The sequence below is a fragment of the Rana temporaria genome, chromosome 1 (genome assembly GCF_905171775.1).
Source record: "Rana temporaria chromosome 1, aRanTem1.1, whole genome shotgun sequence".
Classification (NCBI taxonomy): domain Eukaryota; kingdom Metazoa; phylum Chordata; class Amphibia; order Anura; family Ranidae; genus Rana; species Rana temporaria.
Genome location: NC_053489.1, coordinates 101,977,905 through 102,001,427, shown reverse-complemented (window position 1 = coordinate 102,001,427; position 23,523 = coordinate 101,977,905).

Below are 23,523 nucleotides of genomic sequence, written 5' to 3'. Positions count from 1 at the left end.
AATAAAGGGTCTGGAGGATATTAGTTATGAGGAAAGGTAAGGAGCACTTAACTTCTTCTCTCTGGAGAAGAGACGCTTGAGAGGGGGTATGATGTCAATTTACAAATACCGTACTGGTGACCCCACAATAGGGATAAAACTTTTCGCGGAAGGGAGTTTAACAAGACACGTGGCCACTCATTAAAATTAGAAGAAAAGAGGTTTAACCTTAAACTACGTAGAGGGTTCTTTACTGTAAGAGCTGCAAGGATGTGGAACTCCCTTTCACAGGGGGTGGTCTCAGCAGGGGGGCATCGATGGTTTCAAGAAACAATTAAGCAACTGAACGACCACAGCATACAGGGATATACAAGGTAATACTGACATACAATAATACACATAGGTTGGACTTGATGGACTGTCTTTTTTCAACCTCACCTACTATGTAACTATGTAAGGTGCATTACAGCCCCTTAGAAGTCTTGAGAGTCTACCTTTGTCCTCTGGCTGTCCAGATATCGCCCCCTGGAAAAATGAGTACAGGGGTACATAAGAATTCTTTAGCCACAAAGAGGTAAACGTAAAAAACGCATGCACACTGTTAAAAAGAATTTAAATTAAATATAAAACAGACACCTGATAAACCTGCATAAAATCTATTAATGCCCCTCAAAGTAAATCCACATCAGTCACGGCATCCAAAGAGGTAAACCCACCATCAATCACGATGACCTGTCACACACCAATCTGTACATGCTGCACTCCCATAGCAAAATAACAGATTCTCCAACTGCAGTAATGTATATTTACCACAGCAGAAAATCACAGGTGATGTCATTGATCAAATTTGGTCAATAACATCAATCAGAATTCCCGGAGGTAAATTTAAATTACCTGAGTCGAGAGTTTGTCCATGTAAAATGCAAACACCATTGATTTGAATGTTGCTTGGATTTGGTTTTGTTTTTTTTGCCAATTTGCAGACGGTTCATCGAACAGATGCATATTCACTCATCCCTAAATAAATCCAGACTATAAGGTGTAACTATAGTTCCCCCTAGCACAATCTTAACCACTTGGTTTATTTTGTTTTTTTCAAAACAATTTTAATAGGACTTCCTAGGCTTAAAGGGGTTGTAAAGGTAAAAAATGTTTTCCCTAAATAGCTTCCTTTACCTTAGTGCAGTCCTCCTTCACTTACCTCATCCGTCGATTTTGCTTTTAAATGTCCTTATTTCTTCTGAGAAATCCTCACTTCCTGTTCTTCTGTCTGTAACTCCACATAGTAATGCAAGGCTTTCTCCCTGGTGTGAAGAAAGCCTCTTGAGGAGGGAGGGGGCGAGCAGGAGTGTCAGGACGCCCACTAACACACAGCTCCTTTCTCTATCTGCAAAGTAGATAGCTTCCTGACCCTCCTGCTCGCCCTCTCCCCCCTCAAGAGGCTTTCTCCACACCAGGGAGAAAGTCTTGCATTACTGTGTGTAGTTACAGACAGAAGAACAGGAAGTGAGGGTTTCTCAGAAGAAATAAGGACATTTAAAAGCAAAATGGAAGCATGAGGTAAGTGAAGGAGGACTGCACTAAGGTAAAGGAAGCTATTTATGAAAAAAAAGTTGGACCTTTACAACTCTTTTAAAGTATAACAACAGGTGGCACATAATTTATCCACAACCATTGCCTCCTATTGCCCCCCCATAGTCCTATTTTTGGCTAACTAGCTAGAACTCTATTGGCTGAGGAACGCAGGCTCCCTCTGTCTGCCTGCTGCCTGGGAGTTCTGGAACAATGCCCTACAAACCACGTGGTGAGTATTTCCCCTCCAAGCAAGGTAGCAGTGCTGAGCATTGTGTACAATAACAGCCACCTCAGACCAGTTCTCTGCCCTGTGCACTCCCTCACTCCCATTTACTTCCCCATCCCCACTACATGTTATTACAATTTTATTCCAGGAGTATAAAATGAGTTTGGAAATTCCAGAGAAATGCTTAAATGCTTTGCAATTTACCTAAACCCATCAGCTTTTAGTCAACTAAAATGTACTGCAGACTTTAGTCGACTAAAATACAACTAAAACAATTCAGGTGGCTATAATATGACTAAAACTAAAATGGCATTTTATTCAAAAGACTAACCTAAAACTGAATTGAAATTGCACATCACATTTAAAAGAGAAGTTTGAATTTTTTTTTTTTTTAAGAATTATACTTACCTAGGTGGATGCAGCATTGGTCCGATGCTGCATCTGTCGCCCGCAGGGTCTAAGAGAACCGATCGATCAAACGTGACCACCAGGGGCGTCGGGAGGCCTGGGCTTGGGAGGCTGGAGCCTTGAATGGATCACCGAAAAGCCAAGAGTCTCAGGCATTTAGGTCTCCATTACTAGCTCCGAGGCGAGCACCGGGACTGATCTGATCCCGAGCGCCGCCTAATGTGCCCGAGTGCGGCTGAGTTGCCGGGACCGAGCTGATCCGGACCAGACCAAAGCCTTGCCGAATGTGGCCGAGTCCTGCCAACTCGATGAGTTTCATAGCAGGTCCCGCCCTTTGGAGCCTAGGCAACGCCTATGATGGACGTCCCACTGGTCCAATGCCGGGGACCGCGGGACGTGTGACTTCCATCATAGACGCTGCAGACTCCAGAAGGCTGGAATTACAATGTGGCCGCCGCACCACATCCTCGTTCGGCGCTCGGGAGGGGCGGCTCTCCTCTCCTCTCCTCCCCGGCTCTCCTTCCCTCACGAATGACTGTCTGACTGCAGTAGTGCCTGCTGTGACAACGCTGAAAAGAGGTAGGTCAGACAGCACACACAGTGTAATGTGTATGTAAATGTCACTGTAGGTAGGTCAGGTCAGTGTAGGTCAGGTCAGTGTAGGTCAGGTAGGTCAATGTATGTAGGTCACTTCCGTCAGTGTAGGTAGGTCAGTTTAGGTCACTGTAGGTAGGTCACTACGGTCAGTGTAGGTAGGTCACTATGGTCAGTGTAGGTAGGTCACTACCGTCAGTGTATGTAGGTCAGGTAGGTCAGTGTATGTAGGTCACGGGCCAGCCAAAAAAAAAAGCCTGTGTCACATACACCATCCCCCCCCGTGCTTCTGGCCTTCGACCTCGGGCTAAAGCCCCTGGTCTTTTTGCCACCTAGCAACACCCCTGGTCACCACTCAGTTCTCAGAGCTCCCTGAGCAGAGAGCTGGTGACTGTCACTAGAGCACTGGGCTGTGGAAGGGGCGGGAGCGGGCAGCTCAGGCTCTCAGTGGCTTGCTGAAAAGCTGTGCCGAGTGACGGTCCAGGCATGTGGGCAAATCCGGACTTCATTGTTAAATTGTTGCCCAAATCTGGATTGTCTCTGTGAAGTCCGCTGACAGCGGACTTCAGCCCGCTGTCGGCTGTAAACGGGTCACAGGAGTACAGAACGAACTGTACTCCTGTGATCACAGGAGAAGTACAGCCAAACGAGCTTTGGCTGTACTTCTCCTTTAACACTGGTTTGTGTGGGCTGTCTCTAAGGCTTGGTTCACACTGGTGCGATGCGAGAGGTTCCCGCATCTCACCCAACTCACAGGCAGTTCACGCTGTCATATGCGAACCACTGGGAGTGTCAATACAAAGTTAATGACACACCCAGATCGGTTTGCATATCGCAGTGCAGACTGTCAGTTTGGACATGAATCAGATGGCATGGGTGTGAACACCCATGCGATCCAATTCTGGTGCGGACAAAAACAAAAGGGGGTCCTGCACAACTTTGGTCTGAATGAGATGCAAATTCAACCATACAATCTGCATGGCTGAATTTTCATCGCACAGACATCACATGCCTGCATAGGTACCCAGCCTCAAAATCATAATAACAGGATTTTTTCATCGCACAGACATCACATGCCTGCATAGGTACCCAGCCTCAAAATCATAATAACAGGATTTTTTGGTATTCTTATAGAGTGAGTTTGAGCATGGTAAGAACATTAGACTGTGAGCGTCTTTAGGAAGCAAGGACAGATGTGAATGGATCTGGACATTCTGTAAAGTGTTCTGCAATATGCTGTTACTACATAAATTCTAGAAATAAATACAATGCCAGTAATATAGGACCAGGGGCCTTAAAGAGGATGCAAGTTCCCCCCCAGACCTGGCCTGGTCTGGTGGGAATATGCAATATTTAAGCCTTCCACTTGACCTATGGCCTTTGCTAAGAGAGCCCCTGGAGTTGTTCTTGGATGTCCATCCATCAAGATATAGAGATAAACCTGATCTGTCAGCAGATTCACTTTTTAGTAAATGCCAGGGGCTCTATGCAGAAAGCCTAAAGCTCAGCATAGAAATCACGTAAATTTAAGAAACTGACAAAATAGTGATATAACCCTGTTACAGAAATGTCCCACTCTAGCCTATCCAAGCTACTTGCCTGCCACTTAGCTCATCCAAGCTTCAAGAATTCACATTAAACGTTTATGCTGTACACCAGGCTACAATGTAAAACTTTATTGACAGAGAGTCAATGCAGAGCTTTCCCGGCCTCTTCCCACTGACGCATTTCACGTGATGCACTCAAGTCTGATATAGCGTTAAACAAACAAGAACAGCTCAGCAATGATAGCCTCCATGTTTTTCTCATTACAGTTTGCTTTTAATGACATTTTTGTTATCAATGTGTGTTACTGTAATTAAAATCATGTTTCTAGCTAATGCTTGTAATTATATTTGCACATGTGGATGCCATATTAAAGGGGTTGTAAAGGTAAAAAAAAAATTCCCTTAATAGCTTCCTTTACCTTAGTGCAGTCCTCCTTCACTTACCTCATCCTTCCATTTTGCTTTTAAATGTCATTCTTTCTTCTGAGAAATACTCACTTCCTGTTCTTCTGTCTGTAACTACACACAGTAATGCAAGGCTTTCTCCCTGGTGTGGAGAAAGCTTCTTGAGGGGGGAGGGGACGAGCAGGCAAGTCAGGACACTCTCTACATTACAGATAGAGAAAGGAGCTGTGTGTTAGTAGGCGTCCTGACTCTCCTGCTCGCCCCCTCAAGAGGCTTTCTCCACACCAGGGAGAAAGCCTTGCATTACTGTGTGGAGTTACAGACAGAAGAACAGGAAGTGAGGATTTCTCAGAAGAAATAAGGACATTTAAAAGCAAAATGGAAGGATGAGGTAAGTGAAGGAGGACTGCACTAAGGTAAAGGAAGCTATTTAGGGGATTTTTTTTTTACCTTTACAACCCCTTTAATCCTCTTATCTATGAGTAAACAAAATAGACTGAAGATCATGTGACCTTGTCTGCCTGGTTGGGGAACAACAGTATGGTATTTATATATAATAAAGATACAGTACTTTTTTACTCAAAGTAAACTGTGATTTGGTAACGCTGATGTGTGTCCTACTGATTAACTTGAAGTGTGATTTTAAGGCCCCCAATCATACTTATGAATGGGGCTATTTGTGATTACCCACAAAAGACTCAGCAGGTTTCCCTGCAATGGGAATCCCCATTGAAAACAATGGGAGCCTGACAGCGCCCACATCTATTAGCAGCCATGCATATGTAATCGCTCATGCCACAATTAACTGTAGATGATCAGCCAATCATTCCCAAGTAATCGCTGCATTAACGATTACATGCGAACAGCCGCAAATAGCTGTGGGAGCAATGAATAAGCACTTTGGGGCAGATTCAGGTACCTGCGCGCCTAGTTACAGCGGCGCAGCTTATTGTATTTACGCTACGCCGATGCAACTTACAGGAGCAAGTGCAGTATTCACAAAGCACTTGCTCCGTAAGTAGCGGTGGCGTATCGTAAATGGGGCCGGCGTAAGCCCGCGTAATTCAAATGTGGAAGGGGTGGCGTGTTTTATGCTAATGTGTTATAACCTGACGTGATTGACGTGTTTTACGAACAGCGCATGCGCCGTCCGTGTACATATCCCAGTGTGCATTGCTCTCAAGTACGCCGCAACGACGTATTGGTTTTGACGTGAACGTAAATTATGTCCAGCCCTATTCGCGAATGACTTACGCAAACAACGTAAAATATTCAAATTTCGAAGCGGGAACGACGTCCAGCTGCGCCTCCTAATAGCAGGAGCAACGTTACGCCAAAAACGACTTACGCAAATGACGTAAAAAACTACCGCCGAGCGCACGTACGTTTGTGAATCGGCGTAACTAGGTAATTTGCATAATCTACGCTGAAAACGACGGGAGCGCCACCTAGCGGCCAGCGTGAGAATGCACCCTAAGATACGACGGCGTAAGAGACTTATGCCAGTCGTATCTTAGGCTAATGTCGGCGTATCTTGCTTTCTGAATACAGAAAGAAGATACGCCGGCGCAGATTTGAATTTACGCGGCGTATCTATAGATACGCCGGCGTAAATTTTCTCTGAATCTACCCCTTTGTGTGAAACGCGTTTGCGGAACAGTTTGGATTCTTTGTGTGCCATGTTTTTTAAACCTTTTGACTCTACAATAAACCAAAAATGTTTTCTTCATCTCTGGATGTGCCGCTTTTTCTCTTTGTTGCATGGACTTTCCAGGTTGCGGACCTCAGCAGGCCTTGGAGCGGCGTACTGTCAGGCCCCCTATTGCTTCTAACAGGGCTTCCGATCTGCAGCTAATTAAAAGAAATCCAGCTGAGTATCCTGTGGGTAATTACAAACAACCCTATTTATAAGTGTGAATGAGGCCTTCATAAAAGGTCCACTTCTATGTTAGAATGATAAAAATAGCATATTCGTAGAAAATCATATATTTAATAACAAATTTTGCATTTTTGTTTGTAAGACAGGCAGCCCTGATAAGAAGCTTTCTGTGGTATGTAGCAGAATTTATAAAGTAAAACATTCTCAGCTGTGTATAAAATTAGAAACCTGCTCTGGGTGCCTTAAACTTGCTTTCCTATTACAAAGCTCATCTATCCATTTTTCACACACACAGAGCTACTGCATTCTTGAAATATTTTTATCATAGCATGCAGTTTTCCTGTTTCTTAACACTTATTTCAGTTATTCATTCATGCAGTAGTATGCACATTTTTTTGCTAAAGTCATAATATTTCAGTACCGTGTAGACTGCAGGCAATAATCAATTATTATAAAATACGAGACTGTCATTGAAGTTCATGCAGATATAATATATAAAAAAAAAAACATTATATAAAGCCCTGGATTTTCCCAAGAAACATTCTACATCAAAACAGTTACAGTATTGGTATTGCTGGTACTTATAAAACAGTGCTGTGAAAAAGTATTTGCTTCCTGATTATTCTTTTTTTTTTTTTTTTTTTTTTTTGCATATTTTTCACACTTAAATGATTCAGATCATCAAAAAAAAATTGTTATACACAAAGATAACACAAATAAATCCAATATGCATTTTTTTTATTATTTTTTTTATTTATTAAGTGAAAAAATCAGTTTAAACCTGCCTGGCCCTATGTGAAAAAATAATTGCCCCTACCATGCTGAATCATGAATGAACTGTGATTAACGACAATTTTTTTGAAAGCTGAGTTTAATTTTACTAGCCACACTCAGGCCTGATTACTGCCAGACCTGTTGAATCAAGAAATCACATAAATAGAAGCCGTCTGACAAAGTGAAGCATGCTGACAGATCCCAAAAAGCCACACATCATGCCACAATCTAAAAAAATAATAATAAGGGATTAGAAACAAAGTAATATACATGTATCAGTCTAGGAAGGGTTTCAAAATAATTTCTAAGGCTTTGGATCTCCAGTGAACCATGGGTAGAGCCATTATCTACAAATGGAGATAACTTGGAATAGTGGTGAACCTTCCCAAGAGTGTCCGGCCTACAAAAATCCACCATCTTTGTCCAGTTTTTCTCTCACTGCTGGGACTTGTAGTCCCATATAAGGTGGATTGCATGAACCTGAGCCCCAAGAGAAGATGGGGAACTACAAGTCCCAGTAGGTTATAATATAAGGCTCTGAGGTGGATGACACCAGACATCCATCCACCTCGGAGCTTTATATTATAACCTGCTGGGACTTGTAGTTCTCCATCGTCTCCTGGGGCTCAGGTGCATGCAATCCACAATTTATGGGACTACAAGTCCCAGCAGTGAGAGAAAAACTAGACAAAGATGGTGGATTGCATGCACCTGAGCCCCAGGAGAAGATGGAGAAATACAAGTCCCAGCAGGTTATAATATAAGGCTCCGAGGTGGATGGGTGACCACAGGAGGGGGGCGGCGCCCGAGTGCCCCCTATGGACGGGCCGCCACTGCCTACCAGCATGTCTTTGGAGTGTGGGAGGAAACCCACGCAGGCACAGTGAGAACATGCAAACTCTGGGCAGGTAGTGTCATGGTTGGGATTCGAACTTATAGGGAGAACATGCAAACTCCGGGCAGGTAGTGTCATGGTTGGTATTTGAACCGTTGACCCTAGTGGTGCTAGGCAGAAGTGATAACCACTTAGCCAATGTTATACCCACATTTGTATTTTGCAATCCCGTTATTAGCCCAACATATGATTTCTGATTTGCATCTACAATATAATTGCCATGTACCCCTAAATTAAAAACATACTGCACAAGATTACACAGGCTACAGTCCAGTAAAGTAAACCTGTCACCATGTAGAGTGTAAAATACTGTAAAACACAAGGCACTACAAGTTACCTGCACATATCAAGCACATCCCACTCAATATTCCACAATACAGTGTTTTAGCCATAGTGATCTACAGAGCAGGGCATCGACTATTAACCTTACATGCAACCTAGAAGATTGGATCATGTGTCAAACATGCTTTTGCTATTGCATCTATTCTATACCTTTATATATTGTGGAGAAAAAAACATAATTCTACAGAGCATACACATTCCCTGCCCCCTAAGAATGCTACAACCCCTAATGCAATTATGAAGTCACTCATGTAATCTAAGACCAAATTAAACTCCAACTCCATTTGTTTTCTTCCTTTATATAATAACCCTGTGTATGTCACTGCGCAGCTCCAGGATCACTATTCTCCTGCTGCTGCCATTGCACTTCCTGGCGGAAAAACGCCAGTATGATCCAATTTTTCCAAGGTGTCTAGTCATTAAAGACACACCTCCTGTCATCCTGCACACTACAGGTAGTGGGTCATTATACTGCCCAGGGTTACTGTGGGCATCATAAGCAGTAATCAGCAAATAGATATCTGAAAAGCAACATTGTATTGTAGCTTGTATTTATTAAGCGGTAGCACCTGGATTGAATTCTGTCCCTGTCTGGCAGTCAATTGTTCACCTGATTCCTTTCATTTTGAAATTGACTTTTGTCAAGCTGGGCGGATTTTACTCAAATGACATGACTCACATTTTCACCAATTTCAAAATTCGAGCCATACAGAAAGTAGTCAGATTTACACTTGTTGGCCCCCCTACAGCAATGTCATAGTTTTCCATTCTGGACAGTGTAATTGGGGGCAGTACTGCACAATGCCCAGGCATTGTCTTTGTATACCCACTGCTGAACACTAGCACATTGGAAGAAGAGGTAGCAATTAATGTAAGGGATCATGTTCAGGTTTCAAACCTGGAGTTGGGCTTTTAATGGGAAGCTGATAAGCCTACAACTACATTTTTGGGTTGTCGGTGGAAAATGGAGCAAGTGAAGGAAACCCGAATAAACAAGTGCAGAACATGCAAACTATATTGATTTTTCACATGTGACCAAGTCAGGTGTGCAGAGCTGTTACACTGTAGATACACTTAGGTAGATTCACAAAGAGTTAGGCCGGCTTATCTACAGATAAGCCGGCCTAACTCTGAATCTAAGCCGACCTATGTTTAAGTGTATTCTCTAACAGAGATACACTTAAACATATCTAAGATAGGACGGCTTGCGCCGTCCGATCTTAGATTGCAATGTTTTGGCTTACCGCTAGGTGGCGCTTACATTGCGGCCGGCCTAGATTATGTAAATGAGAATTGACGACGATTCCCGAACGAACGCGAGCCCGCCGCAGTCGATTAACGTCGTTTCCGTACGCGATAGGCCGCCTAAAGTTACTCCACCTATGAGGTGGAATAACAATGTTAAGTATGGCCGCCGTTCCCGCCGCGAGGTTCGAATTTTTTACGTTGTTTACGTCGTTTGCGCAAGTCGTCCGCGAATGGGGATTTACGTTGTTTACGTACGCGTCGAAATCAATAGGCCCGTACTTAGCCTGGGAAATGTAGGCGCCCGGCGCATGCGCAGTGCCCAAAAACGTCAAAAAACGTGAGGTCAAGCCTCATTTCCATACTACACGCCCCCCTCCTAGTAATTTGAATTAGGCGCCCTTACGCCCGTTCGGTTTAGGCTACGCCGCCAAAAATTAGCAGGTAAGTGGTTTGAGAATCACTACTAGCCTAGTTAATTTACGGCGGTGTAGCCTAAAAACACTAGGCTAGGCCAACCTAAAGTTAGTCCTCTGTACGTGAATCTACCTAACTGTATGTAATTACTCAATCACAGCCTCCAGAAAATAGACCCCTTGCTAAATTATACATTTATGAATTGATGGCAGTGAGTATTGATGAATCGGTTGCTGTTATTAGAAATACATTCCAGCTTCTAGAAGGATATTTATCTGACAATAACAACAATTGGGAGAGGAAATGGGGACAGGAATAATAATCACATTAGTCCAGCAATTATAGCTTTACTGGGTGAATCATAATCTTCGGCTTAAGGCCTCTTTACATGACCGTTTTCCTCAACAGAATCCATCAAGAAACTTGGTGGCAGATCTTTTTTGCAGAGGAAAACGGTCGTGTGTATGTTTTTCGTCGAGAAAACTGTTGTGGAACTTGACGAGAAAAAAAGAGAACAAGTTCTCTTTTTCTTCGTGTGGAGTCTCAATTTCTGCATCGTGTTTCTCATCGGGCTGGCTTACGACGAGGAACACGTTCGTGTGTATGCTTAGAAACCCGTGCGTGCTCAGAATAAAGTATGAGACGGGAGCGCACCTTCGGTAAAAGTAGTGTTCGTAATGAAGATAGCACATTCGTCACGCTGCAAAAATGATTGCATCGTTTAAATGCTGCGCATTTAAATCATCTTTAGAATGTTACAAAAATGAATTATGAAAATAATTATCTTCTTTTGCTGCTGATATTCACACAGAGTTCTGACTAACTTTTTGTAACATTTTTCATGCTGATCTCATGAATATTTTTGAATAATTTATATAGCCCGAAAAAAAAAATTCTAATACAGATCTTAATTTTTAATTATTATTTAATTTCTAGTCATCTCAATGATTTTTTTTTGTCAAGTTACCACCATTGTAACATTATTGTTTGGTCTTATCTGATCTGTCCCTTTATAATTAGACCTTTTGTATTTTTTAAGTTAACCTGCCTACTCACAAGCTACATTTTTGGGTTGATTAAAAACAGATAGACAAGTATGAACTGTAAACAACAAATTACCATTTATTCAGGTAAACAATAGAAATTCAATAAATAGAAGGCAGCACTAAAGAACCTGCTGCCATTTGTGCAACTCTGTGTGGACACTAAAATTGGGACATTGAGAAGCACATACAGGAGGGAGCCCAATCTGGTCCTGGACTCCCAGAGGTCAGGAACAGCAGCAGGTCAGATATATGTCCCAAGGTTGTGGTACTACAGCAGGCTGCCTTCTGTCAGACCACCTTGAAGCTAGGCCATCACTTCCTGGTAGCCTTCCCTGCAGCCTTCCTTGCTGCCTTCTCTGCAGCCTTCTCTGCAGCCTTCCTTCTCTGCTTGGCTGGAGGCTGTGCATCTGGAGGTGTACTCGTGCCAGGAGCAGGAGAAGGAGGTGAAGGAGGAGGAGGTGGAGGAGATGAAGGTGGAGGAGATAAGGTGGAGGAGAAGAAGGTGGAGGAGGTTGAGAAGAAGAAGGTGGAGGAGGATGAGGTTGAGAATAAGCAGGTGGGGGAGGATGGCCGTGGCTACAAATGACCGTGTCCTTGGTAAGTAGCCCCCTCACCCCCTTATTCAGCAAACTTATGAGTAGTGGCTCAAATATGAGGCGTTGGTCCTCGGTCATTTGGCTCATTTTGGCCATTACGAGGGTGCCATAGCCCTCTTCAGCGGTGGTAGGCTGCTGGAGGGTGGCCTGTGCCTCTCTAATCAGGGCCAGTGCTGCCTCGCTCACCCTCATATCCCTCCTGGCCCTTCTAGTAGGAAGGCGTATGGGAGGCACCTGGCACCTTGTGCTGCCACTTAGCCCTGCCACCTCCTCTGTGCCACTCACTCCTGCCCCCTCCTCTGTGCCACTCACTCCTGCCACCTCCTCTGTGCCACTCACTCCTGCCACCTCCTCTCTGCCACTCACCCTGGCCTCCTCCTGCCTGACACTTTCCAGACCCTCGTCCTGGCTGATGTCCTCCTGTGTTTAAAAAAGGGACAATTTGAGTTTTGGGTTTAACAATCACACACAATTTTCAGCTCATGACTGTTGCAAAATAGAAAAGACAATCATTCTGACCCCAGAAGTTTTCATTCTTTTCTCCCCAACTTTTTGGGCCACTACTGTCTATTGATATGGAAAACACTTTTAGATCAAACATTAGATATTTTTTACATATTAACATCTATTTGACAGCATTTTTTTCCCACAATAAATACATTTAAAATACTATACCTAGCTCCAGACAGCCAAATCCGGGTCTTCCTCCAGGATGGAAGGCTCCTCTTGCTTGGCTGCTGGGAAGGCTGGAGGCTTGGCTGGAGGGAAGGCTGGAGGGAAGGCTGGAGCTTTTTCTGGTGCTTTTTCTGGAGGGTTGTCTGGGGGGAAGGCTGGAAAGTGATTCCCTTGATTCAAGGTGGTCATCAAGAAAGGACATTCTGCCGTAGTACCACAACTTCGGTACATATACCTTCCCTGCTGCTGCTCCAGACCTCTGAGAAGCCAGGACCCTGTTACGCGCAGTCCTGTATGTGCCTCTCAAGGTCCCAATTTTAGTCTCCAGCTGTTCAGCTGTTACATGGGGCATCTTTGTGTGCACAAATGGGAGCAGGCTATTCAGTGCTGCTGTCCTTAGTTCTTTATTCCTGTGGATGGGGTCTTTTGTCGCCCAAAGAACAGGCAGCTCCCTTAACCTGTCAAATTCCCCCAAGAACTCCTTTTCATTGAATGGATTCATATTTTCTGCACAACAAATATACTAATGTCAATCACAGTCTATAAACTCTAGTAATCTTTATCCCCATATAGCCCTTAAATCTCTTTGCAGTATAGGCCACTGATGTTCCAAGTTAAAATCATACCTTCGTTTACACGTTCGTTGCTCTAACGTCTTCCTCCGCACACCGAACGTACGTACGACACATGTGTGTTAAGCTTTATACACACTACACATGCGTGACACTCTGCACACATCACCCGCCCATGACGTTCTTACTCAATGTTTCCCCGCCCCTTCTCTTTTGGCGCGCAAACGACATGGCGAACATTAGATGAGCAGGTGTCTGATAATCGCCCAAGTTCATCAAAAAACGACGTCATGGCGGAATTAGATGAGCAGGTGTCTGATAATTGCCCAAGATCATCAGAAAATGACGACATGGCAGAATTAGATGAGCAGGTGTCTGATATTAGGCCAAGTTCATCAGAAAAAGACGATATGGTGGAATCAGATGAGCAGGTGTCTGTAATGAGGCCTAGATCATCCAGAAAAGCCGACATGGCGGTATCAGATAGGCAGGTGTCTGAAATTAGGCCTAGATCATCCAGAAACTACGACGTGGCGGAGTCTGATGAGCAGGTGTCTGTAATTATAAATTTGTCTAACGACGACACAACAAGCCCAGAGCCTGATGAGGAAACGTTAGAAACGCAGAGCAGATACAAGGCATCTAACATGTCCTACGCGGAAACGGCGGAAATGGTGGACATCTTACAAAAGTCTGATTACGATGGCAAGCATGGGCCCTATACCCACCCTAATTTAAGGAAGGGCAAAATTATGGATAAAGTGCAAAGAAGTCTGGATCGTAATTTTGGGGTGAAACGATCGAAGGAGCAGCTCAGAAAGAGGTGGTCAGACCTCAAACTGAGGGAGCCCGAACAATTAAGGAGCATTCAGAGAATGCTTGGAAAAAAGTAAGTACTTCTCCTGTGTCCCTATATCATTATTGTTTTTCAGAACTTGCATGTTGCTCCATGTTGATGCTTTTGCATATAGGACCTTAGAAAATAACAGTTGTTTCAGACACATCCGTTCGTCCACTACATACAATGGGCCAGATTCACAACCGAGATACAACGGCGTATCTCCAGATACGCCGTTGTATCTCTGAGTTGCGCCGTCGTATCTTTGCGCCTGATTCTTAGAATCAGTTACGCATAGATTTCCCTTAGATCCGACAGGCGTAACCGTGTTACACCGTCGTATCGTAAATGCATATTTACGCTGGCCGCTAGGTGGCGCTTCTGTCGAATTCCGCGTCGAGTATGCACATTAGCTAGATACGCAAATTCACAAATTCACAAACGTACGCCCAGCCGACGCAGTACATTTACGCCGTTTACGTTAGGCTTTTCCCGGCGTATAGTTACCCCTGCTATATGGTGGCGTAAGTGCGGCGTACCAATGTTAAGTATGGCCGTCGTTCCCGCGACTAAATTTGAATGCGCCGTTCGTGAAAAACATCAATCACGTCGGGTCACACAACATTTACATAAAACACGCCCCCCTGTTTCAAATTTGAATTAGGCGGGCTTACGCCGGCTGATTTATGCTACGCCGCCGCAACTTACGGAGCAAGTGCTTTGAGAATACAGCACTTGCCCGTCTAAGTTGCGGAGGCGTAACGTAAATTGGATACATTACGCCGCCGCAAAGATATGCGGATGTACCAGAATCTAGCCCAATGTTTTCTGAAGATACAGAGTTAACTAAATTTATATAGGCTTGATTATATTCCAGAAATATGTTTAAATAGGTGTCTAGCTGATGTGTTTGTAACTAGAATTCAAATCAAAATGACATCAGTCTAAAGGAGAGGGCACTCAGCAGCTGTTTACACATCTGCACTGAAGAGCACTAGTGTGTGCCACCAGAACAACCTTTTTAGGGTGACCTCCACAGGTGCTCCTGTGCATTTTTGGGGTGTCTACATGTGTGAAACTTGTCCCAAAAAAGGTGAGTATTCAAGAATAGTGTTTGCCAAAAAACATGTCTTCTGCTTGTAACTGCCCAGACACTTGTACCCCACTTCCAAGCAATGTTTAATATTCCTATTTTTGCCCTAAAATATGTGTGTGCTAAGTGTACTTTTTGTTTTATTCTCATAGGGGACAGAAGACTGGGAGGACACCACTCCTCCGAGTCAAGAAAACACAGACCTCGCCAGGAAACCTCACCTCAGCGCCCACCTCGCCAGGACCCCTCACCTCAGCGCCCACCTCGCAAGGAGCCCACACCTCAGCGCCCACCTCGTCAGGACTCCTCACCTCAGCGCCCACCTCGCAAGGAGCCCACACCTCAGCGCCCACCTCGCAAGGAGCCCACACCTCAGCGCCCACCTCGCAAGGAGCCCACACCTCAGTGACCACCTCGCAAGGAGCCCACACCTCAGCGCCCACCCAGACCTCAGGATGTGGAGGATTGTGGAGAATTGGTTGAAATTACTACAGGTCAGTATCTGTCACCACAGCTTCAGGTAATACGAGATGTAGGCCTGCAGATTTCGAATACCTTTTTTTTTTATGTTTTTTTTTTTTTTTTAGGGGATGATTATGTGGCAGAAGAAAGGCCTCGATCCTCCCATTCCAAGACCCAAAATTTACATCTCCAAATAAAGACGTGCAGTAGGGAGATGTATGTCATCAAACAAAAAATGGCCTTTATTCAGAAAAGCTTTAAGGACATAATTGATGACTTGGGGGGAAACTAAGAAAACCCCATTTTGTTTTTTCAGTTTTACACAAAAAAAAAATTGAATTTTTTTTAACAAGCCAAAATTTGAGGATGCACACAGTGGGTCAACATGTGCTATCTGCCATCTCAGGATATCTATGTCCGTGTTTTGTGGGTGCAACCCCTTAGTCGCTACTCAAGTAGGTGAAAGGAAGAAGGGGTTGCACCCAAAAAACACGTCCATTGATCACCCATGATGGCAGATAGCACATGTTGACAATAGGAAGGAAATAACAATTTTTAACCCTAAATAGACTGTGTGCATCTTCAAATTTTGGCTTGTCCAGGGGTGACAACACCCCATCTTATTATGGGCAGGTAGACAATTTACAAAAAACTTACAATGTCTGAGTTATTGCCTAAAGGTTTACATTGTTCTATTTTGTGCTATGTAATATTATGTTTTTATTTTTCTTAAAAAGAAAAATGCCAGTTTATGGCAAATAATAATAAAAAAAAATAAAAAATGATACACCACAAATATTTGAGAAAGACTATGTGTGTGAATACGCACCAAGTAAAATTTTGGTCAAACCAACAAGAAAGTGTGTCTTGTTTTTCTTAAATACCCTAGAAATTTTGATGTGTTTTGTTTTGGTGTTATCAGTGAAATGGTTGTTGGTTCATAATGAAAATACACTTGACACTACCAGTAGTACACTAGGAAAAAATAGGAGACAGCTAAAATAAACACAAGCGAGACATCAAAAACTGACTTTAAGCCTAGGTTCACACTGCTGCGAATTCAAAATCGCGGTAAAATGCGCGATTTTACCACGATTTCGCGGCTGCGATTTTGCCGCGATTTTGCCGCAATTTCGGCCGCAATTTAATGTAAATCGCGGCCCGAAATCGCAAAAAGTAGTACAGGAACTACTTTTTTAAATCGCAGATGCGGCGTCGCACTGATTAGGACAGTGCCATTGCCGACAATTGCCGCCGATTTGAGATGCGATTTGACATGTCAAATCGCATCTCAAATCGTTCCAAATCGTACCCAGTGTGAACCAGGGCTAAACTGATTTTTTTAGGATTTGGCTTAAAATAATAAATTACAGATTGGCTGGCATAGGAATGGCCCCCTACACATGAAATATTCCAAGTACTTATCCTGGACTTCACGGGCACTTTGGGGGGGGGGGAGCCAGTACGGGCATGTTCTAGGCCCAGCAAGGCAATTTCACCTGAGGTAAGTTCGGCCTCGGGCCCAACTGTGGTCATATAGGTAGGAGACTGTCTCCTTAAAAAAATCATGTAATATGCAGCAACAAAAAATAATATAGTTCCATTTATATTCCGCCATATGCATTGAGGTTAAAAACAGGCGGAACCGGCTGGCCATTATCCCAAAGGCGTTCTCCACAACTCCTCGGGCTCTGGCCAGCCGGTAGTTGAACATCCTCCTTTCTGGGGTGAGAATCCGCTGGGGGAATGGCCTCATGAGATGCTTTCCCAGTCCAAAGGCTTCATCAGCAAGAAACATGAAGGGGAGTCCTTCCACATTCTCTGCATCTGGTGGCAATGCAAGATCATCGCTCTGGAGACGAAGAGCAAACTCCGCCTGCCTGAAGGCTCCCCCATCCCACATCCACAAAGAGGAATTCATACTGTGCTGACACCACCGCCATCAGCACAATGCTATTAAACCCCATGGACGTGCTTCCCGTCAATGGCTCCACCGCAGTTGGGGAAGTCCCACCGCGTAGCAAACTCCGATGCCACAGTCTGCCATTCCTGTGGCCTGGACGGAAGCTGTGGAATCAAACCAAAAAAAAAAATTAACTGTTGCACATAACATTGCAGGTTATACAAAAACATTATTAGCCAACATCATTCTAACATTTATTTTAAGGAGCATTTAACCCCAAAAATATAAGGCCCAATTATCACATTCCTCACCCCCTCTGATGGACCATTGTAAACATTTTGGGGGGTTTGGGACCTAAAAAAAAAAAGGTGAAGCTATACTTTAAAAACACATTTTAGGGGGGGGGGGCATTACAATGGATCTTACAAAATACATTGGGAAGTGACAAGGCTAGGTGTGTTTGGGCCCAGGATAGCATGCTGGGGAGGTAAGTGAAGGGAAATATGCATGTAGGCCAAAAAAGGGGCATTAAAAGCTTATAGCATGCATGGGGGCAAAGGGGACATTCAACAGCATATTACAATCATGGTAATTAGGGAAGGAGGAAATAAATACAATACATTAGCATACATTAAATACATTGAATGTGATATTAAAGGAGAAAACTTACCCTCATATAGTCGTCCTGCAGAACCTGTATAATAGCAGAACAGGTATCCGGAATTATGAGGCCTAGAGCCTGGGGGGAGATGCCCGTCGTGAACTTCAAGTCCTGCAGGCTTCTCCCAGTTGCCAGATAGCGTAACATGGCAACTAGCCTCTGCTCAGCGCTAAATGGCTTCCCGCATAACGGTGTCCTGCCTGGTGATATATGGCGACACCAAAGCCAAGAGGTGCTGGAAAACGGGGTCAGACATCCTAAGGAAATTTCTGTAATCATCAGGATTATTCTCCTTGATCTCCCACAGCAGAGGCATATGAGAAAATTGGTTCCTACAGAGCAATTAATTCTTGGTCCATGAACGCCTCCTCACCCTGTTCATGGCCTCGTCTAGGTCTAAAACAAGAAGACCAACACACACCGACTGCATAACACGAACTCGACAACATAGTTACATAGTTACATAGTTAGTCAGATTGAAAAAAGACACAAGTCCATCCAGTTCAACCACAAAAAATAAACAAACAAAATAAAAAACACACAGTACAATCCCATACACCCAACTCCATACCCACAGTTGATCCAGAGGAAGGCAAAAAACCCCAGCAGAGCATCCAATTTGCTACAGCAGGGGAAAAAATTCCTTCCTGATCCCCCGAGAGGCAATCGGATTTACCCTGGATCAACTTTACCTACAAATCTTAGTACTCAATTATTTTATGTACATTTAGGAAAGTATCCAGGCCTTTCTTAAAGCAATCTACTGAGCTGGCCAGAGCCACCTCTGGAGGGAGTCTGTTCCACATTTTCACAGCTCTTACTGTGAAGAAACCTTTCCGTATTTGGAGGTGAAATCTCTTTTCCTCTAGACGTAAAGAGTGCCCCCTTGTCCTCAGTGTTGACCGTAAAGTGAATAACTCAACACCAAGTCCACTGTATAGACCTCTTATATATTTGTACATGTTGATCATATCCCCCCTAATTCTCCTCTTCTCAAGAGTGAATAAATTCAGTTCCTCTAATCTTTGCTCATAGCTGAGCTCCTCCATGCCTCTTATCAGTTTGGTTGCCCTTCTCTGCACTTTCTCCAGTTCTCCGATATCCTTTTTGAGAACTGGTGCCCAAAACTGAACTGCATATTCCAGATGAGGTCTTACTAATGATTTGTACAGGGGCAAAATTATATCTCTGTCTCTGGAGTCCATACCTCTCTTAATACAAGAAAGGACTTAGGTCGCTTTGGAAACCGCAGCTTGGCATTGCATGTTATTATTGAGCTTATGATCTACCAAAACCCCCAGATCCTTCTCCACTACAGATCCCCCCAGTTGTACTCCCCCTAGTATGTATGATGCATGCATATTCTTAGCCCCCAAGTGCATAACTTTACATTTATTTATCAACATTAAACCTCATCTGCCACATAGTTGTAAGGTTCGGTTCTGGTTCCGTTGCCTAGGCTGGACTTTGGACAGGTGGATGTATAACCCCCTCACCGGTCGGTCAATTGAAACACAGACACGATATGCTGTAATAAAAATTGCAACTTGCTATATTTGTCACAGAGTTTTATACACATACAGAAGTTCCCTCTTTTTTACATGTTCAGAGAAAAGGGGAACAAGTTCACAAGTTTCAGCTAGCCGTCTAACACATAATCTATTTGTATCTATGACAAAAACCACAAAGCTTAAATGGTAGGAGAAAAACAAGAATAAAGTACATATTGCAATGTCTCTTAAGAGACCTATGTTATACAAAATGGAACCTTAAATCTAAAATGGAGTAGCAATAACAATATTTCATTATTTCATATTCCTTATAATAGTCGCCCAATCAGACAGAGCATTGAGGTCGGCTTGTAAATTGGAGACATCCTGTAAGGACATTATTCCACTGCATAGCTTGGTGTCATCTGCAAAGACAGAAATGTTACTTTTGATCTCAGACCCAATATCATTTATAAAGATATTAAAAAGTAAGGGTCCCAGCACAGAACCTTGGGGAACACCACTGATAACCTTTGATCATTCAGAGTATGAATCATTAACCACGACTCTCTGAATTTTATCTTTCAGACAGTTTTCTATCCATTTACAGACTGATATATCCAATCCTGTAGACCTTACCTTACACATGAGCTGTGTGTGGGGAACTGTATCGAACGCTTTTGCAAAATCCAAGTATATCACGTCCACAGCCACGCCTTTGTCCAAGGTTTTACTTACCTCTTCATAAAAGGAAATCAGGTTTATCTGACAACTTCTGTCTTTCATGAATCCATGCTGTCTGCTGCTTAAATAGTTTTTTTCCAGCAAGAACTCACCCATGTGGTCTTTTATTATAAGTTCCAGTATCTTCCCAACTATAGAAGTTAAACTAACAGGTCTATAGTTACTTGGCAAAGTCTTTGTTCCCTTTTTAAATATGGGCACTACATTGGCCCTGCGCCAATCCAGTGGTACTATTCCTGTCATTAATGAGTCCCTAAATATTAGATACAGTGGCTTTGAAATTACAGAGCTTAATTCTTTTAGGATCCATGGGTGGATGCCATCAGGTCCAGGTGCTTTATCCACCTTTATTCTGTCTAAATATTTCTGGACCATATCACTTTTGAGCAGGTGCCTGCAACATGGCTAGAAATGAGCAACTAATCAGAACAAACGCACTAAACAGAACGCACTGAAGAACAGCAAGTCCTATGAAGAACGACCTGAAAACCAGAAACAAGCGGACAGGAACGCACTGTAAAACAAATACGACCTGACCACACGCCCTGAAAGACAAGATACGAACCCACAAGCACAAACTGAACGTCAGAAAACGATCTGAAAGCACGAAGACTGAAAAGCGCGAATCGTCACTCACCAAACTTTTACTAACACGCGGCAACACGAGATTAGCAAAAGCAGCCCCAAGGGTGGCGCCAATGGAATCGAACTTCACCTTTTATAGTGCCCTCGTACGTGTTGAATGTCACCGCGTTTGAGAACGACAACATTTTGTCTTGACAGTGTATACGCAAAGAAAGCTTGTCAAGATTCTCGACAAGCCTGACAAGGAACTCGCCGAGGAAAAAGATGTTTCTTTTACGACGAGTACCTCGGTCGTGTGTACGAGGCCTATGACATTGGGCTGTTTATAATTTGTACCTTATAATGGATGAAATGTAACACTCCTTTATCTTTTAACAAGATAAATGAAGGACACCTATTCCATGGTGGTCATATGGTAGTTTTTAGTAAATGAAACTGTTTTGTTGAAAAAGGGACAAATCACTCCAGGTAAACTATATACACTATAGTGTAAGGAGTTTAGCAAACTTTATCACATGTCCAATTCAGTTCTGTAGGTACTGGCATAGGCCATTTCATTATGCTTGCTGAAATGCAGTCTTCCTTCAGTATAATTACATGATCAGAACTGAAAGAAATGCACTCCTGGCATTCTTTAGCAGTAGTAAACACCATTTTTTTTTCTTTTTAAATGGGCGCCCTGCAGCTTTATACCATATTGTGCTAGTATGTGGTGCATATTAGCACATTACTACATACATACCCTTTAAATGGAGCCCTCTAGCAGTGTACTGCCACCGCTGCCGGCTTGGAGAGGTTTTGGAGAAGTTCTGAAGGCAAGCATGGAATGAGGTGACAAGGGAGTTTGAGAGCAGGAGGCTTTCTGAGGAGCAAAGAGAACGATAAGGTTGGTATTTTGAGACTAGGTTATTGATGTAGCAAGGGGGAAAAGGTTGTGGATGGCTTTGTAAGTTATTGTTAGTATCTTGAAATTAATTTGTCGGTTGAGTGGCAGCTAATGGAGAAATTGGCAGAGGGGTATAGCAGACGCTGAGTGGTTTATAAGGTAGATGAGCCTGGCAGCAGCGTTCATGATGGACTGAAGTGGGGATCTATTTAGAGGTAAACCAATGAGCAGGGAGTTGCAGTAGTCGAGGCAAGAGATGACCAGGGAGTGGAGTAGAAGCTTTGTGGTGACATTGGTCAGGAAGGGGCGTATCTTGGAGATGTTGCGGAGGTTGAGGCGGCAAATTTTCGATAGCAATAGGATGTGGGGCTGAAAGATGCCTTTGAAGTCCAGGATTACACATAGGATCTTGGTGTGGGGGGACAAGTTGATAGTTGAGCCGTTAATATTGACAGAGAAATCAGGGGAAGTGGCACGTGGGGGAGGAAATATGAGCTCGGTTTTGGATAGGTTGAGTTTGAGGAAGTGATGTGACTTTCAAGCTGATATGTCTGTTAGTAATTTGGTGATGCGTGAGGAGACGGATAGAAAGAGCTGGGGATTTAGATTTGGGTGTCATCAGCGTAGAGATGATATTGAAAGCCACGGGAGGCAATCAACTGACCCAGGGAGGTGGTGTAGATTGAAAGAAGGAGAGATTTAAGAACATAACCTTGGGGGACCTCAATGGAGAAAGAAAGAGGAGAGGAGGAAGTAGAGTTGTAAGTAACACTGAAGGAGGGGTTTCGATAGGTAGGATGAAAACCAGCGAAGAGTACATTCATGGAGACCAAAGGAGTGAATATTTTTGAGGAGGAGGGTGTGGTCCACAGTGTCAAAGGCAGCCGAGAGGTCCAGGATAGTAGTACAGAATAGTGTCCATTGGTTTTAGTCGTTAGTAGGTCATTTGTGAGTTTAAGAAGAGCAGTTTCCGTGGAGTGTTGAGCGCGAAATCTGGACTGAAGAGGATCAAGAAGTTTTTTCTTGGTCAAAATAAAAAATGATATACAATCTTAATGCACCCTTTAAAATGATAGACAGTCTCGAGGCACCCCATTCTAAAATGTAAACTATTCTAATAGTTTTACATAATGCAACAACATCCACAAGTCCAAGCAGGACACCCAACGTAAGAGGTGATTTATTCTCTCAAAGCAAATATAATTTTGCAAACTGGTAGTGACTAGTAGGGTTGAGCAAACCCGAAGTGTAAAGTTCGGGTTCGGTACGGACTTTGGGTTTTTCCCGAACCCGGACCCGAACCTGAATAGTTGGAAAAAGTCCGGGTTCGGGTTCGGAGTTCGGGTATGTTTTGGCGCGCTGCACGGCAGCCAATCGCCATTCGTGTTACTACTGTGACTGGGAACTGATCACAGTCATGCCTACTTATGGCATGGCTGTGATTGGCCAGTGCAGCATGTGACCCATCATGTGACGTGCCTCTATATTAGATAGAGGCACACAGCACAGATCGTCACTCTGCTTCACTCTAGATAGGGAAAGGCTGCTGGAATCTGCTGCTTAGGGAAAGTCTTAGGCGTATCTTGCTCGTTTTCACTGTATTTCACTTATGTGAGGGAAAGGTTGCTGAATCTGCTCAGGGACAGTGTTAGGTCTATGCTGTTATACTGCTCCAGAAATATCAAG